Source organism: Oncorhynchus nerka, linkage group LG4, assembly GCF_034236695.1.
Source record: "Oncorhynchus nerka isolate Pitt River linkage group LG4, Oner_Uvic_2.0, whole genome shotgun sequence".
Taxonomy (NCBI): domain Eukaryota; kingdom Metazoa; phylum Chordata; class Actinopteri; order Salmoniformes; family Salmonidae; genus Oncorhynchus; species Oncorhynchus nerka.
In genome coordinates, this window is record NC_088399.1 from 82,475,048 (window position 1) to 82,498,706 (window position 23,659).

Genomic DNA, 23,659 nt, shown 5'->3' on the forward strand with positions numbered 1-23,659 from the left:
AAAAATGCAAGGACGAGGTCTCCACGTTGAAAGGGCTTAGAAATCTATGAACTAAAGAACAATTATTCAGACTGCAGCTGTTTAAATACTTTAGTCTGGTAAACGCTTCCGATCTAAGAACATTTCCGAATGGTACTCTGAAGTACCCATTCTAACAACCTATGACTTTGATCTCTGGTGGACAAACCAGAGGCTCTCTGTCGACGGACTATACAGCAGACGGATTGGCAATCGCAGAGAGGGATAACAAAGGCAGACACTCGTAAATATATAAATTGCAAATTCTTTTCAAATGAGCGGTTGTTCATGATCAAAATATTAGCAATTTCTATGTATGTAGTGAATCCACTCTGAGTTTCCCACTCTTGAACTACCCCACCCATTTCCTTTGTCTATCAAGCCATCATATCTTTCCTATCATGATAGTAATCAATGTATGACCTATGTGTGTGTGTATGTAATTCTGTGATTAATTAAGTTAGTAAATAAATAATTGAGACAATTTGTATATCGCTGATTCATGATTCTATGCTAGGGTTCGTGCAGATATCCAAGGGTTTGTGACATTCAGTAATGAGACTGATGAGGTCAAATGAATTAATAAGCAACTGTTTTGATAAGATATGAAAATATATGAAGAGTTATATTCTGAAATTGACACTCTATAAACAACCTTTTTCCCTGTTTGCCCCGACTTCCTAGTTAATTAAAGTTACATGATTAGTTTAATTGCGTAATTAAATTACACATAGAGTATTGATTTCATAATATACAGTCGTCACATTTAATTATAGTCAACGACACGACAGTACACTATAGGGCACAGGGAGCCAGTCTCTCCACTACTACTACCACACACACACACACACACACACACACACACACACACACACACACACACACACACACACACACACACACACACACAGGCACAGGAACACACACGCACAGCCATAGTCTAAATCTGCCACTCCACAGGCGAGGGCCCCCACGATTTCAGACAGCTTTATATTAATTTATCAATGTGTGTGTGTGTGTGTGTGTGTGTGTGTGTGTGTGTGTGTGTGTGTGTGTGTGTGTGTGTGTTGTTTGTGTCAAGCATGTGTTTCCATGAAAAATCACAAAGGGGCGCCATTGGGTTACTAAATGCCCAACGTTGCCATTCTTCAACTGCTATGTATCCGTTGCACCATTAGGGGGTGGCAGAGTCTCGTTGTAGACGATGGGGGAGGGGGGAGACAGAGAGGCGAGAGAGAGAGTCGGATGACAGACACTAATAACAAAATAGTCTGGTACTCGACTATCTATTACATGTGTTTGCTCAATGTGTAGCTTACTGTTCTCCCTTTTCCCTGACGCTCCTTTGTCTCAGTTAGGCCCTATGTCAGAGTCAGCTGATTGGAACAAAAGACTACACTGTTCTTGTACACCTGTGCATTTATGGTATGGTTTGTGTTCCCCTAGTCTTGTCACTAAGGCGTGTGACCTCATAGGCCTACTCAACTTGTCCTAACCTGCAGGCTTAGGCTATTATTATACTTCTTATTTATCTCTTAAACGTATAGTCTATAATTCTAAGGAGTATAGATATTTCAATCGAGAACCGGCATTCTTAATGTATTTGGGATACATTTTATAGACCACTGTTATGTTCAAGCTGTAGGCTACTTTCTTTTATTCAAAGTTGAACGTTATTTATTACTTTTCTGACGAGAACGAACATACTGCATTGAAGATCGAAAAAGTAGCCTAGAGAAAAATAAGAGATAGAAATAGTACGTTTCCTAGTTGGCTGCAACATATTCACCCTTTCAGACAGTTTAAATAATTTGCTTGAACACATAGTTTGATTGATCGCCTCCGTCATTGCACAGTGAGAAATGATGATCATTGAAACCATTGACATAATAATGAAACTGCTGACAGAAAGCTCGTTCTCGCGTCTGGCTTTCTCGCGGGCGTCGCGGAGTAGCTGTCACCTGAATTGCACCTGCAGGCGTCACATCCACTTGTCACACACATACCCACATTCACACACGGTTCCAGTGAGCGCGCATCTCTCTCACACACACTCTACACTCGATAGAAATCGGATTCCACTGATGTATCGCGGACGACTCCGGCGAATCGTTGTTAACGTGCGCGCCTCACACATATTAGGTCGGCTCACACCTACTCTTCCGTGACTTTGATGGGGACTTGGACAACAGGGAGGGAAAATGCCTGTGATGAAAGGATTACTTGCGCCACAGAACACGTTTCTGGACACCATAGCCACAAGGTTTGACGGCACGCGTAAGTTTGTTCTCTTTCTCTTTGATGCTTAATGGGACCTTAACCTATATCCTGTTAGGCTATTCGTTCAGTCCCAACCCGTTTGTTGCACTTGCTTTCTAAGATTTAGATTTATGGATATTGCTAAATCAATTAAGGCTTTTAGTCATAATTTGTATATTTCTTCCAAAACAGCCAGTGAAATCAAATCACAAAGTAACAGTAGAGCAAGTTAATTTAGGTAGGATATATTTTGAAAAGTTATTTTTCTCTTCAAATGGAATAGCTTATGTTTAGTTGCTCATGGTGCCCAGGGCTATATGCTATATCTGTGGTCTATGCTATAGCCTAGTTAAAAGACTTGTTCAATTTGTTGGCATTTGTTGGCACAGCGCTAACCTATTGGTCTACTCGCGCTGCAAAGTTCAGCACCACGGACAGCGAATCAACCTCACTAGAATTTCCCCCTTTTTAAATGTTTTATTTCACCTTTATTTAACCAGGTAAGTTTTCATTTACAACTGCGACCTGGCCAAGATAAAGCAAAGTATTGCGACACAAACAACAACACAGAGTTACGCATGGAATAAACCGTTTCTGACGCGCACACACTCAAGTGCTCCTAGACAACAATAATTTAAGGTTACATTTCTAAACCTATAGAATAGTTTACTTTGTAAGCAAGTTAACAAATATCCTTGTTCCAATATGACACATTTTACCAACAGTCATTAATCCTTACACAAAAACAGTTGTGATAGTGATATATTCAGACAAACACATGAAGTAAAATGAACATTTCTTATTTCCGCTGTCTGACTGCCAAGTCCCGCGGTGAAGCTCTATGACAGTAGCAGTCACATCTATCCAAATGAATTAATTGGTCGGCGGCACCTACAGCAGGTGGGTTCGCTTCCCCAGGCAGAGGCACACACAGGGCTCTTTAGAACGGCCGCTTTCTCTCTCTCGAAAAGCAACTCATTTGCAGTCACGGACCAGGGTGTTGATATAACCAACCTTTGTCTCTGAGAAGTCTGTTAGTTTAGAGTGCAGTTTAATGTTGCTTGTTCTACTGCATTAACTCTACAATTAGGCTGGGCCAGAAGTCGCCTGGTCCCAGATATGTTTCTGCTCTCTTGCCATCTCCTTATGGAATTGTCATACCATGTCATATTCGGACAAGGAGATGGCGCTCACTTTGGGTAGCCTAGACTAACAGGGTTAGGCCTATACTGTTGGCGTATTTACGATTATTTAGTGTGTCTCAGCATTGCTCATTTCAAGTCACCCTAATAATAACACTCAATCTTAACTGATATACAATCTTCTTCAGTGGTGGCTCCCACTTTGTCTTACTGTAATCGGTCAAAACCAGACAGGCTTATATAGGTAGCCTGCCACGGTATGTCTCCTTTTCCTGGAAGGAACAAGCTGTTTTTCATTGCTCTACTTCTGCTGTGTGAGTTGATAAATTACTCTAAATCATATGGCGTTGCCGCGGACTACAATCCTCCATACCGCTTTATTCCAGACTTCATAAACAACTGGCCGGACGATTGAGTGTCACACCATGCTACAGATATGGAGGGTAGGATAGATTTGAAGCTGTTTCAGAGGGACAGCAGGTAGCTACGTCCATGTCCCAAACGTCACCCTGTTCCTTTATTATACTGCACTATAAAGGGAATAGGGTGCCATTTGGGACGCACACAATCCCACATCTTAATGGTCCCGCTATGGAATTGAGGCTTAATAACCAATACAGTACTGCAGTGAGCTTCACTACAGCACCCGAATGAATACACCAATGTCCTTGAGCGGCAGCATCCAGGAACCTCTGTATTAACAGGGGTTCGAACTGGACGGGGGAAAAATGGAAGTAGTGGAGCCTGACCAGACAAATTGGGTCTGGTGGCTGGTGCCCTGGTCTGACCAGAGATGTGGGCCCAGATGAACAGGAAGAGGGAAGAACTGTCAACTGGCTGACATTGTTTGGATTGGCCCGTATAGAGGTCTTCATTGAAAATAATGGACTCAACCTTGTAACAATATGCGACAGGACAGGTGTCCCCTACAGGTTCTACTAAGTGTCCTCAGACTGTATGTAAACTGGTTTACACCTGGGGCTGCAGAAGATAATTGGTAAACATTGTTGTTTTCATGTCAAGACTTCCAGTTGACTCTAATAGTTCAAACTTCAGTTTGTTGATTTTGAGACAAAACCTGCCAACTGAGGATCTGACTCAGGATCTGAAATGACCACACGTGCGTGTGTGTGAGCACACAAAATTGGACCCGGGGGACATTGAAAAGGCCATCTCATGAATAGAGCCCTCTTCATGGGTGCTAGTGCACGTCTAGCTGGTACATCATAAGAAAATATCAACGATCATGTGACATCATGATCATCATCCAGTCAAGTTTTGCGATATGTTATGTTATTTCAGTTACAAGTCATTTCTCACTTTTGAAATGTGGAATACACTGACTCACATTCAGACCTAGCTTAAACATGGGAGACACTGTACAATAGGACTACACACTGTGTACAATAGGCCTACACACTGTGTACAATAGGCCTACACACGGTGTACAATAGGACTACACACTGTGTACAATATGACTACACACTGTGTACAATAGGCCTACACACTGTGTACAATAGGCCTACACACTGTGTACAATAGGCCTACACACTGTGTACAATAGGCCTACACACGGTGTACAATAGGACTACACACTGTGTACAATATGACTACACACTGTGTACAATAGGCCTACACACTGTGTACAATAGGCCTACACACTGTGTACAATAGGCCTACACACTGTGTACAATATGACTACACACTGTGTACAATAGTGTCACGCCCTGACCGTAGAGAGCTTTTTATGTCTCTATTTTGGTTTGGTCAGGGTGTGATTTGGGTGGGCATTTTATGTCCTTTTTCTATGTTTTGTATTTCTTTGTTTTGGCTGGGTATGGTTCTCAATCAGGGACAGCTGTCTATCGTTGTCTCTGATTGGGAACCATACTTAGGTAGCTTTTTCCCACATGGGTTTTGTGGGTAGTTATTTTCTGTTTAGTCTCTGTTACCTGACAGAACGGTTCGCTTTTCATTTTGTTACTTTTGTTTGAGTGTTTCTTTGATGAATAAAATCATGAACACTTATCACGCTGCGCTTTGGTCCACTATTCCTTACGACGACGAGCGTTACAGAACTACCCACCACAAGCGGACCAAGCAGCGTGGTAGGGAGGAGCAGAGACGTCAGGACTCCTGGACATGGGAGGAGATACTGGACAGACAGGGACCCTGGAGACAGGCTGGGGAATATCACCGCCCACAAGAAGAACTGGAGGCAGCTAAAGCTGAGAGGTGGCGATATGAGGCAAGGCAGCGCAGCAGGCACGAGAGGCAGCCCCAAAAACTTTTTTGGCGGAGTCAGGCGATAGACCTGAGCCAACTCCCCGTGCTTACCGGAAGCAGCGTGGTACTGGTCAGGCACCGTGTTATGCGGTGAAGCGCACGGTGTCTCCAGTGCGAGCTCATTCTTTGTTTTGGCCGAGTATGGTTCTCAATCAGGGACAGCTGTCTATCGTTGTCTCTGATTGGGAACCATACTTAGGTAGCTTTTTCCCACATGGGTTTTGTGGGTAGTTATTTTCTGTTTAGTCTCTGTTACCTGACAGAACGGTTCGCTTTTCATTTTGTTACTTTTGTTTGAGTGTTTCTTTGATGAATAAAATCATGAACACTTATCACGCTGCGCTTTGGTCCACTATTCCACTATTCCTTATGATGACGAGCGTTACAAATAGGCTTACACGCTGTGTACAATATGTCTACACACTGTGTACAATAGGCCTACACACTGTGTAAAATAGGCATACACACTGTGTACAATAGGCCTACACACTGTGTACAATAGGCCTACACACTGTGTACAATTTGACTACACACTGTGTACAATTTGACTACACACTGTGTAAAATAGGTCTACACACTGTGTACAATAGGCCTACACACTGTGTACAATAGGCCTACACACTGTTTACAATTTGACTGCACACTGTGTACAATAGACCTACACACTGTGTATAATAGGCCTACACACTGTTTACAATTTGACTACACACTGTGTACAATAGGCCTACACACTGTGTATAGGCATACACAATGGTACAATAGGCTACACACTGTTTACACACTGTGTTTGACTACACACTGTTTACAATTTGACTACACACTGTGTAAAAGGTCTACACAGGTACAATATGACTACACACTGTGTACAATATGCCTACACACTGTGCATGACTACACACTGTGTACAATACTGTGTACAATAGGCATACACACTGTGTACAATAGGCCTACACACTGTGTACAATATGACTACACACTGTGTACAATATGACTACATACTGTGTACAATATGACTACACACTGTGTACAATAGGTCTGTACAATATGACTACACACTGTGTACAATATGCCTACACACTGTGTACAATATGCCTACACACTGTGTACAATATGACTACACACTGTGTACAATATGACTACATACTGTGTACAATATGACTACATACTGTGTACAATAGGACTCCAACTTAACATGTAACTTCAGTGGTTAACATTGGAGATAGTTAATTGCCTAAATTGTTTACCCAAACTCCTAGTAGAATGCTGTGTAATATTTCCCATCGTGCTCTTCTGTCACGACCGTTCTGCAGATTTTCCGCTCTCAGCAACACCAGGTAGGTAATTACAGCTAAGCACTGACACGCTTTCTCATATAGGTGTGTGTGTGTGTCTGTACTTTCATGTGTGTGTGCGTGTGTGTGTGTTTGTGTGGGTGTGTGTGTCTATATGTGTATGTGTGTCTATATGTGTCTGTGTGTGTGTATGTTTGTGTGTGTGTGTATGTTTGTGTGTGTGTCTATATGTGTTTGTCTATATGTGTGTGTGTCTATATGTGTTTGTCTATATATGTGTGTGTGTGTGTGTGTGTGTGTGTGTGTGTGTCTTTACGTGTGTGTGTTATGAGAAGAGAGCAGGACCATCCATTGATTAACTTTTCTTTAAAGAAACTCTCTAATTGAGCCGTTGGAAGATTCGCCGGAGGATTAGAGGACAGTAAATGAGTGTTTAAAGCAGGTCTGGCACAGGTCTGGCTCAGGTCTGGCTCAGGTCTGGCACAGGTCTGGCTCAGGTCTGGCACAGGTCTGGCTCAGGTCTGGCACAGGTCTGGCTCAGGTCTGGCACAGGTCTGGCTCAGGTCTGGCTCAGGTCTGGCACAGGTCTGGCTCAGTTCTGGCTCAGGTCTGGCACAGGTCTGGCTCAGGTCTGGCACAGGTCTGGCTCAGGTCTGGCTCAGGTCTGGCTCAGGTCTAGCACAGGTCTGGCTCAGGTCTGGCACAGGTCTGGCTCAGTTCTGGCTCATGCTTTGCGAGAAGAACGATTCCCTAATAATTCTGTTTACATGGACACATCTGAAATCAGGCTACCTGGTGGGACTTTTGATAAAGCCATAAAATCGTCAATCAAACTAAATGTTCTACCACAGTGACCATGTTGTTTTCGCAAAGTCTATTTTGATTGTGTGTTCTGACAGTTTGTATAAGAAAACTATTTATAAAATGCATACTTTAAGCTTTTCCAAGCTCACTTCACTTATAAAAGGGAGGCTTGCGCTAACGGTGCTGGCACATGTGCAGATCAAAGACACCGCTGGAACGCCGACTGTGTCAAATGAAATGTCCTAATAATTAGAAAGATTCATCAGAATACCAAGTGTTCTAATCGGCGTATTCTTACTTCGATTTTGACCTTGTTTTGACCTTGACCGTGTTTCCCTGACTAATGCCATACATATCCTGCTGCCATAATCAGTTTAATATCGAATTATTAGTGTGCATGTAAACATACTCATAGAGATCACAGTGAATCACCTCTCGGTGAAGTGGAACGGTACTGTGTGATCTTATGACTGCATCCCAAATGAAACCCTATTCCCTTTATAGTGCTCTACTTTTGACCAGAGCTGTATGGTCCCTGGTCAAAAGTAGTGCATTATATAGGGAATACGGTACCATTTGAGACACAACCTATGTCTCTAAGTATTGACCTCTGACCTCATGATTACTTTCTGAGGTAATTATGAAGTTTGAAAACTTTAAAACAATCTTCTAAGTGGTATCCTTCCAGTGGAGGCTGGTGGGGGGAGGTATAGGAGGACGGGCTCATTGTAATGGCTGGAATGGAGTAAATGTAGCAGAGTCAAACATATGGTTTCCATGTTTGATGTGTTCAATACCGTTCCATATATTCCATTCCAGCCATTACAATGAGCCCGCCCCCCTATAGCGCCTACCACCAGCCTCCTCTGTATTCTTCCCACTTTAATGTGATTAGTTTGACCCAAGTCACACCTTGAAACACTATGAATGAACATTACGTTGTTATTACACATTTCTTACACTTTTATTGCTTTATGTATATGAAAGACACCTAGAATGGTGACGACACAAGTGACACAAGTCAGTGCAATGCCAGTAAGAAACGACATGGCTAAAAGAAGGCTGTTAAGGAGACACCCTCAGGAGACACTGTCAGCACTCAGCCATTGGCCTCATTCTAAGGTTACAATAGAGTATGGCAACTGAACATTTAAATGGGGAGTCTCTTCTGTTTTTTCTAGGAACTTCAGGAAGTTCCATAGAAATGTGGCTTCTTCCTAGAGCTCTGGAGTCCTGTTGGTCGCCGTGGACATTCCGCTTCGGTAACGAGCCTAATTAGTGCAATTCGGAATCCTAATCATCACCTCTAATGGAGTGTTGAAAATGATCATCAAATGGGGTTTCACTAACGCAAGTCTGGGCCGAGACCCACTCAGCCATTTTTAGACTTTATTAATTGTTCACGAGGGGAATAGAGAGAAGGAAAGAGAGCTGGAGAAGGGGATAATGAGAAAGACAGATAAGGGGGGAAGGAGATAATTAGAAAGAGAGAGAAGGGGGGAAAACAGGGAAAGAAAATGGATTCAAAATAGGGGGAATGGATTCGATAGTTAGTGAGAGCGAGGAGAGAGGGAGGTTCTGATGAGGCAGAGAGGAAGTCAGATAGTCATAGAGATGGGAGAGAGGGAGGTTCTGATGAGGCAGAGAGGAAGTCAGATAGTCATAGAGACGGGAGAGAGGGAGGTTCTGATGAGGCAGAGAGGAAGTCAGATCGTCATAGAGACGGGAGAGAGGGAGGTTCTGATGAGGCAGAGAGGAAGTCAGATCCTCATAGAGACGGGAGAGAGGGAGGTTCTGATGAGGCAGCGAGGAAGTCAGATAGTCATAGAGACGGGAGAGAGGGAGGTTCTGATGAGGCAGAGAGGAAGTCAGATAGTCATAAAGACGGGAGAGAGGGAGGTTCTGATGAGGCAGAGAGGAAGTCAGATCGTCATAGAGACGGGAGAGAGGGAGGTTCTGATGAGGCAGAGAGGAAGTCAGATAGTCATAGAGACGGGAGAGAGGGGAATCCAGAGAGAGAAAGAGTGAGAGAAACAGAGAGAGATAGGCAACTTCCTTACAAATTACAGGAATTGAACAAATGTAATGTTTCTAGTGATATGAGCCAGTGCGATTTGGTGATAAGAGAGGAAAGCTACAGTATGATTAAAGCTGAGGGGTTGTCTAATGATTTGCGCTCTTCAGTTACTCAGCATGAGAGGATTCTAGTTGAAAGAGCTGTGTGTGTATGTGTGCATATTTTTGATTGTGTTATCGCATCTCCCTCAAGATAGATGCTGTACAGTGATAATGGATTAGTGAAGATGATTGTGTTATCGCATCTCCCTCAAGATAGATGTTGTACAGTGATAATGGATTAGTGAAGATGATTGTGTTATCGCATCTCCCTCAAGATAGATGCTGTACAGTGATAATGGATTAGTGAAGATGATTGTGTTATCGCATCTCCCTCAAGATAGATGTTGTACAGTGATAATGGATTAGTGAAGATGATTGTGTTATCGCATCTCCTCAAGATAGATGTTGTACTGTGATAATGGATTAGTGAAGATGATTGTGTTATCGCATCTCCCTCAAGATAGATGTTGTACAGTGATAATGGATTAGTGAAGATGATTGTGTTATCGCATCTCCCTCAAGATAGATGTTGTACAGTGATAATGGATTAGTGAAGATGATTGTGTTATCGCATCTCCCTCAAGATAGATGTTGTACTGTGATAATGGATTAGTGAAGATGATTGTGTTATCGCATCTCCCTCAAGATAGATGTTGTACTGTGATAATGGATTAGTGAAGAGAGGATTGAAATCATCATGCATAGGGATGATCACCTGATCAGCTGGAAATGAGTAAGCTACCCTCCAGAATGTCTGTACTAACATTGATTACCCTGATTATCTTTGATTATCATTAATATTGATTACCCTGGTTCACTTTGTGTGACTGTAATAGAATCAACTGTTGTTTCTGTTTCACTGTAGCCTTGGTTACCTTGGTGTGACTGTGAACTTGGTTACTTTGGTTTGACTGTAGCCTTGGTTAACTGCTGTGACTGTAACCGAGGTTACTTTGGTTTGACTGTAGCCTAGGTTAACTGCTGTGACTGTAACCGAGGTTACTTTGGTTTGACTGTAGCCTTGGTTAACTGCTGTGACTATGAGCTTGGTTACTTTGGTTTGACTGTAGCCTTGGTTAACTGCTGTGACTGTAACCGAGGTTACTTTGGTTTGACTGTAGCCTTGGTTAACTGCTGTGACTGTGAGCTTAGTTACTTTGGTTTGACTGTAGCCTTGGTTAACTGCTGTGACTGTAACCAAGGTTACTTTGGTTTGACTGTAGCCTTGGTTAACTGCTGTGACTGTAACTGAGGTTACTTTGGTTTGACTGTAGCCTTGGTTAACTGCTGTGACTATGAGCTTGGTTACTTTGGTTTGACTGTAGCCTTGGTTAACTGGTGTGACTGTGAGCTTGGTTACTTTGGTTTGACTGTAGCCTTGGTTAACTGGTGTGACTGTGAGCTTGGTTACTTTGGTTTGACTGTAGCCTTGGTTAACTGCTGTGACTGTGAGCTTGGTTACTTTGGTTTGACTGTAGCCTTGGTTAACTGCTGTGACTGTGAGCTTGGTTACTTTGGTTTGACTGTAGCCTTGGTTAACTGCTGTGACTGTGAGCTTGGTTACTTTGGTTTGACTGTAGCCTTGGTTAACTGGTGTGACTGTGAGCTTGGTTACTTTGGTTTGACTGTAGCCTTGGTTAACTGGTGTGACTGTGAGCTTAGTTACTTTGGTTTGACTGTAGCCTTGGTTAACTGCTGTGACTATGAGCTTGGTTACTTTGGTTTGACTGTAGCCTTGGTTAACTGCTGTGACTGTGAGCTTAGTTACTTTGGTTTGACTGTAGCCTTGGTTAACTGGTGTGACTGTGAGCTTGGTTACTTTGGTTTGACTGTAGCCTTGGTTAACTGGTGTGACTGTGAGCTTGGTTACTTTGGTTTGACTGTAGCCTTGGTTAACTGCTGTTACTGTAACCGAGGTTACTTTGGTTTGACTGTAGCCTTGGTTAACTGCTGTGACTATGAGCTTGGCTACTTTGGTTTGACTGTAGCCTTGGTTAACTGGTGTGACTGTGAGCTTGGTTACTTTGGTTTGACTGTAGCCTTGGTTAACTGCTGTGACTGTGAGCTTGGTTACTTTGGTTTGACTGTAGCCTTGGTTAACTGGTGTGACTGTGAGCTTGGTTACTTTGGTTTGACTGTAGCCTTGGTTAACTGCTGTGACTGTAACCAAGGTTACTTTGGTTTGACTGTGGCCTTGGTTAACTGCTGTGACTGTGAGCTTGGTTACTTTGGTTTGACTGTAGCCTTGGTTAACTGGTGTGACTGTGAGCTTGGTTACTTTGGTTTGACTGTAGCCTTGGTTAACTGGTGTGACTGTGAGCTTGGTTACTTTGGTTTGACTGTATAGCCTTGGTTAACTGCTGTGACTGTGAGCTTGGTTACTTTGGTTTGACTGTAGCCTTGGTTAACTGGTGTGACTGTGAGCTTGGTTACTTTGGTTTGACTGTAGCCTTGGTTAACTGGTGTGACTGTGAGCTTGGTTACTTTGGTTTGACTGTAGCCTTGGTTAACTGCTGTGACTGTGAGCTTGGTTACTTTGGTTTGACTGTAGCCTTGGTTAACTGCTGTGACTGTAACCGAGGTTACTTTGTTTGACCTCGCCTAACACCGCTAGTGTGCTCTGTCTTTTTCTCAGATGGATGAATGTGATGGAAGCCTCCAGAACATCTTCTCCTCCTCTCCTCTATTTCCACTCCCTCTGTTTAGACCTCTCTCTCTCCTTTCCCTCCCTCTCTCCTCTTGTCCATCCATTAATCTCTCCCTACAGCTCTCTTTGTCCTTCTGTCTCTCACTGTCAATCTCTCCTTCACTCCATTTCGCTATCTATCCCTCTCTACCCCAGAATCGTTCACCTCACAAATCACAAGCATTCTGTAAATAGCTGAGGTATTTGGTGTTCAGGATGGGATAGGGGTGTCAAGGAGGGGTGTGTGTGTGTGTATGCATCTGAGTTTCTGTGTGTGTGTTATAAAACTAAAATCTGGGGCAGAGTGGAGTAGAATGTGGTTGAGAACTCCCCCATCTTGTTCAGAAGAGTATTGGGAGCGAGGTACTGTATACCTGATGCTGTGCTTTGTAACTCAGATTCCCCTGTCCTGACCCACCTAGCAGTGAGCTGAGGAATGACTTTGGACCTGGGATATGACATGTGTGTTTGTGACTGTGTGTGTGACTGTGTGTGTGTGTGTGACTGTGTGTGTGTGTGTCTGTACGGGGGATCTCCTTTTAGCACAAGGCAGATTGCTTGTTTCTATTTTTCTCTCTAGGAGAACATGTCCCTGAGCTCGGGTGTAGGATCAATTTAACCTGACCTCTTTCCTAAGCGTGTTTTCTTGACAAATTGGACAAAATCATTGCATATTGCCATGCAAAATGTCAGAATTGCTGTAGCAAAATCAAGCATTTTTGCCTGTAAATATCACACCAAATGTCACGAACGGTGTTGTAAGAATCGGACCAAAATGCAGCGTGGTTTGGGTTCATCATCTTTATTACGTGAACCGGCAAAAAACAATAAAGAACAAAACGAGCGTGAAGCTATGCAGTGCTAAAGGCAACTATACACAAACAAGATCCCACAACCAACAGGTGGGAAAGGCTGCCTAAGTATGATCCCCAATCAGAGACAATGATAGACAGCTGCCTCTGATTGGGAACCATACCAGAAATAAAGAAACTTGAATGCCCACCCTAGTCACACCCCGACCTAACCCAAAATAGAGAATACAGGATCTCTAAGGTCAGGGCGTGACACCAAATCGCTGGGAAATCCTGCAGGGATCAGAATAAGGTGCTGTTTGAGATGCAAAATGGGTGGAGGTGATGAGGGGGTGTGGCCGCAAGCCTTCAGTTGGGGATTCCTCTGTCCTCTCTTCTCTCTTCTCCTTCTAATCTATCCATCTCCGCTTGGACATCTTAGACTTTCCTCTCCTTTTCCACCCCTGTTTTCATCTTTTTCCATACCTCTTTTATTTCTCTGTCAGCGTTTTAGTTCTTCTTCCCCTTCATCCTTAATTAACTTTCTCATTCTATCTCATTCTCTATTCCTCTTTTAAATCTCTTCTCTCAACTTTCCATATCCCCTTCCTCCCTCTTTCGGTCCTTCTTCTACATACTGTATTTCCTCTCCTTACCTTATTCTCTGTCTTTTTCCCTCAATTCTGTCTCTGTTCCTCCCTTCGTCTCTCTCTCTCTCTCTCTCTCTCTCTCTCTCTCTCTCTCCTCCCTATTTCCTTCCCTGTGGGGACTCTCACTCAGCTGTCAGATAGAGTGTGATGATCTATTGGCTGTTACACTTGAGCAATTAGGCAAAGAGATCCAGAACAGAGAGAGAGAGAGAGAGAGAGAGAGAGATGTTAAGAGAGAAAGAGAGAGTCAGATACAGAGAGGGAGAGGAGGAAGAGAGACCGAGAACGGAGGATGGGAAGAGAGAGAAAGGGGGAGAGAGAGGGGGAGAGGATGAGAAGGTGGGGGGTGGACGGGTACAAAGACATATGGAATTCTGGGATCGACAGGTAAGGAGAAGATAGGAAAGGTGGAAAGCAGGGAGAAGAAGATGCTGGAGAGGAGGGAGGAAAACATGGTGGAGAGGAGGGAGGAAAACATGGTGAAGAGGAGGGAGGAAAACATGGTGAAGAGGAGGGAGGAGAAGATGGTGAAGAGGAGGGAGGAGAAGATGGTGGAGAGGAGGGAGGAGAACATGGTGAAGAGGAGGGAGGAGAACATGGAGGAGGAGGGAGGAGAACATGGTGAAGAGGAGGGAGGAAAACATGGAGGAGAGGAGGGAGGAAAACATGGTGAAGAGGAGGGAGGAAAACATGGAGGAGGAGGGAGGAAAACATGGTGGAGAGGAGGGAGGAGAAGATGGTGAAGGGGAGGGAGGAAAACATGGTGAGAGGAGGAGGAGAAGATGGTGGAGAGATGGGAGGGAGGAAAAGGAACATGGTGGAGAGGAGGAGATGGGGAGGGAGGAAAACATGGTGAAGAGGAGGGAGGAAACATGGTGAAGAGGAGGAGAAGGGGAGGAAGAACATGGTGAAGGGAGGAGAGGAGGGAGGAGAAGATGGTGAAGGGAGGGAGGATGGTGAAGAGGAGGAGGAGAAGATGGTGGAGAGGGAGGAGGGAGGAGAAGAGGGAGGAGAAGATGGTGGAGAGGAGGGAGGAGAAGATGGTGAAGGGGAGGGAGGAGAACATGGTGAAGAGGAGGGAGGAAAACATGGTGAAGAGGAGGGAGGAGAAGATGGTGGAGAGGAGGGAGGAGAAGATGGTGAAGGGGAGGGAGGAGAACATGGTGAAGAGGAGGGAGGAGAACATGGTGAAGTGGAGGGAGGAGAAGATGGTGAAGGGGAGGGAGGAAAACATGGTGAAGAGGAGGGAGGAGAACATGGTGAAGAGGAGGGAGGAGATGATGGTGAAGAGGAGGGAGGAAAACATGGTGGAAGGAGGGAGGAGATGATGGTGAAGAGGAGGGAGGAAACATGGTGAGAGGAGGGAGGAGAACATGGTGAAGAGGAGGGAGGAAAACATGGTGAAGAGGAGGGAGGAGAACATGGTGAAGGGGAGGGAGGAGAACATGGTGAAGAGGAGGAGGGAGGAGAACATGGTGAAAGGGAGGGAGGGAGGAGAAGATGGTGAAGAGGAGGGAGGAAAACATGGTGAGAGGAGGAGGAGGAAGAGAAGATGGTGAAGAGGAGGGAGGAGAAGATGGTGAAGAGGAGGGGGAGAAGATGGTGAAGAGGAGGGAGATGGTGAAGAGGAGGGAGGAAAACATGGTGAAGAGGAGGGAGGAGAAGAGGGAGGAGGAAGAACATGGAGGGAGGAGATGGAGGGAGGAGAAGATGGTGAAGAGGAGGGAGGAAAAACATGGTGAGAGATGAGGGAGGGAAAACATGGTGAAGAGGAGGGAAAACATGGTGAAGAGGAGGGAGGAGAAGATGGTGAGGAAGAGGAGGGAGGAAAACATGGTGGAGAGGAGGGAGGAGAAGATGGTGAAGAGGAGGGAGGAAAACATGGTGAAGAGGAGGGAGGAGAACATGGTGGAGAGGAGGAGGAGAAGATGGTGAAGAGGAGGGAGGAAAAGATGGTGGAGAGGAGGGAGGAAAACATGGTGAAGAGGAGGGAGGAGAAGATGGAACATGAAGAGGAAGGGAGGGAGAAAAATGGTGAAGAGGAGGGAGGAGAAGATGGTGAAGGGAGAGGAGGAGGAGAAACATGGTGAAGAGGAGGGAGGAGAAGATGGGAGAGGAGGGAGGAGAAGATGGTGAAGAGGAGGGAGGAGAAGATGGTGGGAGAGGAGGGAGGTGAAGAGGAGGAGGAGAAGATGGGGAGAGGAGGGAGGGGGAACATGGTGAAGAGGAGGGAGGAGAAGATGGGAGGAAGGAGGGAGGAGAAGATGGTGAAGAGGAGGGAGGAAAACATGGTGAAGAGGAGGGAGGAGAACATGGTGAAGAGGAGGGAGGAGAGGAGAGGAGGAGGAGAAGATGGTGAAGAGGAGGGAGGAGAAGATGGTGAAGAGGAGGGAGGAGATGATGGTGAAGAGGAGGGAGGAGGAAAACATGGTGGAGAGGAGGGAGGAGAAGATGGTGAAGAGGAGGGAGGAGAGAACATGGTGAAGAGGAGGGAGGATGGGGAGGAGGGAGGAAAACATGGTGAAGAGGAGGGAGGAGAACATGGTGAAGAGGAGGGAGGAGAAGATGGTGAAGAGGAGGGAGGAGAACATGGTGGAGAGGAGGGAGGAGAAGATGGTGAAGAGGAGGGAGGAAACATGGTGAAGAGGAGGGAGGAGAACATGGTGAAGAGGAGGGAGGAAAACATGGTGAGGGAGAGGAGGAGAAATGGTGGGGAGGGAGGAGAACATGGTGAAGAGGAGGGAGGAAAACATGGTGAAGAGGAAGGATGGTGGAGGGAGGAGAACATGGTGAAGGAGGAGGAAAACATGGTGGAGGAGGAAACATGGTGAGAAGAGAGGAGAAGATGGTGAAGAGGAGAAGATGGTGAAGAGGAGGGAGGAGAACATGGTGAAGAGGAGGGAGGAGAACATGGGAGGGAAGAGGAGGGAGGGAGAAACATGGTGAAGAGGAGGGAGGAGAAGATGGTGAAGAGGAGGGAGGAGAAGATGGTGAAGAGGAGGGAGGAGATGGTGAAGGGGAGGGAGGAGAACATGGTGAAGAGGAGGGAGGAGAACATGGTGAAGAGGAGGAGGAGATGATGGTGAAGAGGAGGGAGGAAAACATGGTGAAGAGGAGGGAGGAGAAGATGGTGAAGAGGAGGGAGGAAAACATGGTGAAGAGGAGGGAGGAGAAGATGGTGAAGAGGAGGGAGGAAAACATGGTGAAGGAGGGAGGAAGAGGAAAACATGGTGAAGAGGAGGGAGGAGAACATGGTGAAGAGGAGGGAGGAGAAGATGGTGAAGAGGAGGGAGGAGAACATGGTGGAGAGGAGGGAGGAGAAGATGGTGAAGAGGAGGGAGGAAAACATGGTGGAGAGGAAGAGGAGGGAGGAGAACATGGTGAAGGGGAGGGAAGAGGAGGGAGGAGAACATGGTGGAGAGGAGGGAGGAGAAGATGGTGAAGAGGGAGGAGGAGAACATGGTGAAGAGGAGGGAGGGAAAACATGGTGAAGAGGAGGGAGGAAAACATGGTGAAGAGGAGGAGGAGAACATGGTGAAGAGGAGGGAGGAGAACATGGTGAAGAGGAGGGAGGAAAACATGGTGGAGAGGAGGGAGGAGAAGATGGTGAAGGGGAGGGAGGAGAACATGGTGAAGAGGAGGGAGGAAAACATGGTGAAGAGGAGGGAGGAGAAGATGGTGGAGAGGAGGGAGGAGAACATGGTGAAGAGGAGGGAGGAGAAGATGGTGGAGAGGAGGGAGGAGGACAACATGGTGAAGAGGAGTGAAGAAGAGGAGGAGAACATGGTGAAGAGGAGGGAGGAGAACATGGTGAAGAGGAGGGAGGAGAACATGGTGAAGAGGAGGGAGGAGAACATGGTGAAGAGGAGGGAGGAGAAGATGGTGGAGAGGATGGAGGACAACATGGTGAAGAGGAGGGAGGAGAACATGGTGAAGAGGAGGGAGGAGAAGATGGTGAAGAGGAGGGAGGAGAGGATGGTGAAGAGCTTTTACACCTGCATTGTTTGCTGTTTGGGGTTTTAGGCTGGGTTTCTGTACAGCACTTTGAGATATCAGCTGATGTACGAAGGGCTATATAAATAAATTTGATTTGATTTGATTTGAAGAGGGGAGAGGAAAACATGGTGAAGAGGAGGGAGGAGAACATGGAGGAGGAGGGAGGAGAACATGGAGGAGGAGGGAGGAGAACATGGTGGAGAGGAGGGAGGAGAAGATGGTGAAGAGGAGGGAGGAGTAACATGGAGGAGGAGGGAGGAGAAGATGGTGAAGAGGAGGGAGGAGAAGATGGTGAAGAGGAGGGAGGAGAAGGATGGTGAAGAGGAAGATGGTGGAGGAGGAGGAGAACATGGTGGAAGAGGAGGGAGGAGAAAACATGGTGAAGAGGAGGAGAAAACAGAGGAGGAGGGAGGAGAACATGGAGAAGAGGAGGAGGAAAACATGGAGGAGAGGAGGGAGGAAAACATGGTGAAGAGGAGGGAGGAAAACATGAAGAGGAGGAGGAAAACATGGTGAAGAGGAGGGAGGAGATGGTGAAGAGGAGGGAGGAGAAGATGGTGAAGGGGAGGGAGGAAAACATGGTGAAGAGGAGGGAGGAGATGATGGTGAAGAGGAGGGAGGAAAACATGGTGGAGAGGAGGGAGGAGAAGATGGTGAAGAGGAGGGAGATGGGAAAACATGGTGAAGAGGAGGGAGGAGAGGAAGGGAGAGGAAAACATGGTGAAGAGGAGGGAGGAGAACATGGTGAAGATGGGAGAGGAGGGAGGAGAAGATGGTGAAGGGAGGGAGGGAGGAAAACATGGTGAAGAGGAGGGAGGAGAACATGGTGAAGAGGAGGGAGGAGAAGATGGTGGAGAGGATGGAGGAGAAGATGGTGGAGAGGAGGGAGGAGAAGATGGTGGAGAGGAGGGAGGAGAAGATGGTGAAGGGGAGGGAGGAGAACATGGTGAAGAGGAGGGAGGAAAACATGGTGAAGAGGAGGGAGGAGAAGATGGTGGAGAGGAGGGAGGAGAAGATGGTGAAGGGAGGGAGGAGAACATGGTGAAGAGGAGGGAGGAGAACATGGTGAAGAGGAGGAGGAGAAGATGGTGAGGGAGGGAGGAACATGGTGACAGTGGAGAGGAGGAGAAGGATGGTGAAGGGGAGGGAGGAAAACATGGTGAAGAGGAGGGAGGAGAACATGGTGAAGAGGAGGGAGGAGATGATGGTGAAGAGGAGGGAGGAAAACATGGTGGAGAGGAGGGAGGAGATGATGGTGAAGAGGAGGGAGGAAAACATGGTGAAGAGGAGGAGGGAGGAGAAGATGGTGAAGAGGAGGGAGGAAAACATGGTGAAGAGGAGGGAGGAAAAGATGGTGAAGAGGGAGGAGGAGAAGAGGAGGAGGAAAACATGGTGAAGAGGAGGGAGGAAAACATGGTGGAGAGGAGGGAGGAGAGAAAACATGGTGGAGGAAACATGGAGGGAGGGAGGAAAACATGGTGAAGAGGAGGGAGGAGAAGATGGTGGAGAGGAGGGAGGAGAAGATGGTGGAGAGGAGGGAGGAGAAACATGGTGAAGAGGAGGGAGGAGAACATGGTGAAGAGGAGGGAGGAGAAGATGGTGGAGAGGAGGGAGGAGAAGATGGTGGAGAGGAGGGAGGAGAAGATGGTGAAGGAGGAGGGAGGAAGAGGAGGGAGGAGAAGATGGTGAAGGGGAGGGAGGAGAAGATGGTGAAGGGAGGGAGGAGAACATGGTGAAGGAGGAGGAGGAGAACATGGTGAAGAGGAGGGAGGAGAAGATGGAGGGAGAGGGTGAAGAGGAGGAGGAGAATGATGGTGAAGAGGAGGGAGGAGAACATGGTGGGGAGGAGGAGGAGAGGGAGGAGATGGTGAAGAGGAGGGAGGAAAACATGGTGGAAGAGGAGGGAGGAGAAGATGGTGAAGAGGAGGGAGGAAAACATGGTGAAGAGGAGGGAGGAGAACATGGTGAAGGGGAGGGAGGAGGGAAGAACATGGTGAAGAGGAGGGAGGAGAACATGGAGGAGGGAGGAGGAGGGAGGAGAAGATGGTGGAGAGGAGGGAGGAGAAGATGGTGAAGAGGAGGGAGGAGAACATGGTGAAGGAGGGAGGAGGGAGGGAGAACATGGTGAAGAGGAGGGAGGAGAAGATGGTGAAGGGAGGGAGGAGAAGATGGTGAGAAGAGGAGGGAGGGAGAACATGGTGGAGGGAGGAGGGAGGAGAACATGGTGAAGAGGAGGGAGGAAAACATGGTGAAGAGGAGGGAGGAGAACATGGTGAAGAGGAGGGAGGAGAACATGGTGAAGAGGGAGGGAGGAGAACATGGTGAAGAGGAGGGAGGAGAACATGGTGAAGAGGAGGGAGGAAAACATGGTGAGGAGTGAAGATGGTGGAGGAGGGAGAACATGGTGGAAGAGGAGGGAGGAGAAGATGGTGAAGTGGAGAGGGAGAGGATGGTGAAGATGGTGAGGAGGGAGGAGAACATGGTGAGGAGAGGAGGTAGGAGATGATGGTGAAGAGTGAAGAGGAGGAGGAAAACATGGTGAGAGGAGGGAGGAGATGATGGTGAAGAGGGAGGGAGGAAAACATGGTGGAGAGGAGGGAGGAGAAGATGGTGAAGAGGAGGGAGGAAAACATGGTGAAGAGGAGGGAGGAAAACATGGTGAAGAGGAGGGAGGAGAACATGGTGAAGAGGAGGGAGGAGAAGATGGTGAAGAGGAGGGAGGAGAACATGGTGGAGAGGAGGGAGGAGAAGATGGTGAAGGGGAGGGAGGAAAACATGGTGAAGAGGAGGGAGGAGAACATGGTGAAGAGGAGGGAGGAAAACATGGTGGAGAGGAGGGAGGAGAAGATGGTGAAGGGGAGGGAGGAGAACATGGTGAAGAGGAGGGAGGAGAACATGGTGGAGAGGAGGGAGGACAACATGGTGAAGAGGAGGAGGAGATGATGAAGAGGAGGGAGAACATGGTGAAGAGGAGGGAGGGAGAAAACATGGTGAAGAGGAGGGAGGAAAAGATGGTGGAGAGGAGGGAGGAAAAGATGGTGAAGAGGAGGGAGGAGAACATGGTGAAGAGGAGGGAGGAGAAGATGGTGGAGAGGAGGGAGGAGAACATGGTGAAGAGGAGGGAGGAGAAGATGGTGAAGGGGAGGGAGGAGAACATGGTGAAGAGGGAGGAGAACATGGTGAAGAGGAGGGAGGAGAACATGGTGAAGAGGAGGGAGGAGAACATGGTGAAGAGGAGGGAGGAGAACATGGTGAAGAGGAGGGAGGAGAAGATGGTGGAGAGGATGGAGGACAACATGGTGAAGAGGAGGGAGGAGAACATGGTGAAGAGGAGGGAGGAGAAGATGGTGAAGAGGAGGGAGGAGAGGATGGTGAAGAGGATTGTTTGAGGGGGTTTTAGGCATGGTGACAGCACTTTGAGATATCAGCTGATGTAGAAGGGGCTATATAAATAAATTTGATTTGATTTGAAGAGGGGAGGGAGGAAAACATGGTGAAGAGGAGGGAGGAGAACATGGAGGAGGAGGGAGGAGAACATGGTGGAGAGGAGGGAGGAGAAGATGGTGAAGAGGAGGGAGGAGAACATGGAGAAGAGGAGGGAGGAGAAGATGGTGAAGAGGAGATGGTGAAGAGGGGAGGAGAAGATGGTGAAGGAGGAGGGAGGAGAAGATGGTGAAGAGGAGAGGAGGAGAACATGGTGGAGGAGGAGGGGAGGAGAACATGGTGAAGAGGAGGGAGGAGAGATGGTGAATGGGGAAGGGGAGGGAGGAAAACAGTGAAGGGAGGAGAGACATGGTGAAGAGGAGGGAGGAAAACATGGTGGAGAGGAGGGAGGAGAAGATGGTGAAGAGGAGGGAGGAAAACATGGTGATGGTGAAGAGAGGAGGGAGGAGGATGGTGAAGAGGAACATGGTGAAGAGGAGGGAGGGATGGTGAAGAGGAGGGAGGAGAACATGGTGAAGAGGAGGGAGGAAAACATGGTGGAGAGGAGGGAGGAGAAGGGAGGAGAAGATGAAGAGGAGGGAGGGTGAAGATGGTGGGAGGAGGGAGGAGAACATGGTGAAGAGGAGGGAGGAGAAGATGGTGAAGAGGAGGGAGGAGGAAAACATGGTGAAGAGGAGGGAGGAGAAGATGGTGAAGAGGAGGGAGGAAAACATGGAGGAAGAGGAGAGGGGAGGGAGGAAAACATGGTGAAGAGGAGGGAGGAGAACATGGTGAAGAGGAGGGAGGAGAAGATGGTGAAGGGAGGGAGGAAAACATGGTGAAGAGGAGGGAGGAGAAGATGGTGAAGAGGAGGGAGGAGAACATGGTGAAGAGAGGGAGGGAGGAGAAGATGGTGGAGAGGAGAGGAGAACATGGTGGAAGAGGAGAGGATGGTGAAGAGGAGAACATGGTGAAGAGGAGGGAGGAGAAGATGAGTGAAGAGGAGAGAGGAGGAGAAGATGGAAGAGGAGGGAGGATGGTGAGGGGAGGGAGGAGAACATGGTGAAGAGGAGGGAGGAGAACATGGTGAAGAGGAGGGAGGATGGTGAAGGGATGGAAAACATGGAGAGGAGGGAGGAAAACATGGTGAAGAGGAGGGAGGAGAAGATGGTGAAGAGGAGGGAGGAGAACATGGTGGAGGAGGATGGTGGAGGAGAGGAGATGGTGAAGGAGGAGGGGATGGTGAAGAGGAAGGATGGTGAAGAAGAGGATGGGAGGAGAAGATGGTGAAGAGGGAGGAGGGAGGTGAAGATGGAGGAGAGGGAGGGAGGAGAACATGGTGAAGAGGAGGGTGAAGATGGTGGGAGGGAGGAGAAGATGGAGGAAAACATGGTGGAGAGGGAGGGAGGATGGGAGAGGAGGGAGGAGAACATGGTGAAGAGGAGGGAGGAAAACATGGAGGGAGGAGGATGGGGAGGAGGGAGGAAAACATGGTGAAGAGGAGAGGAGAACATGGTGGGAGGAAAACATGGAAGGAGGAAAACATGGTGAAGAGGAGGAAAACATGGTGAAGAGGAGGAGGAGATGGTGAAGAGGAGGAGATGGTGAAGAGGAGGGAGAGAACATGGGAGGAAAACATGGTGGAGAGGAGAGGAGGAGAAGATGGTGAAGAGGAGGGAGGAAAACATGGTGAGAGGAGGGAGGAGAAGATGGTGAAGAGGAGGGAGGAAAACATGGTGAAGAGGAGAGGAGGAAAACATGGTGAAGAGGAGGGAGGAGAACATGGTGAAGAGGAGGGAGGAGAAGATGGTGAAGAGGAGGGAGGGAGGAAGAGGAGGGAGGACATGGTGAAGAGGAGGGAGGAGAACATGGTGAGGAGATGGGAGGGAGGGAGAAAAGATGGTGGAGAGGAGGGAGGAGAAGATGGAACATGGGAGAGGATGGTGGAGAGGAGGGAGGATGGTGAAGGGAGAGGATGGAACATGGTGAAGAGGAGGGAGGAGAAGATGGTGAAGAGGAGGGAGGAGAACATGGTGAAGAGGAGGGAGGAGAACATGGTGAGAGGAGGGAGGAGAAGATGGTGGAGAGGAGGGAGGAAGATGGGAGAGGAGGAGAAGATGGTGAAGGGATGGGAGAGGAGGAGAACATGGTGAAGGGGAGGGAGGAGAACATGGTGAAGAGGAGGGAGGAGAAC

General features: G+C 47.5%; 1 pseudogene; it reads left to right on the forward strand.

Annotated features, from left to right (window-relative positions):
• The first annotated feature begins 2,219 nt into the window (after positions 1-2,219).
• The window catches only part of LOC115128817 (potassium voltage-gated channel subfamily H member 8-like), a 149,057-nt pseudogene continuing 127,617 nt past the window's right edge, over positions 2,220-23,659 (forward strand).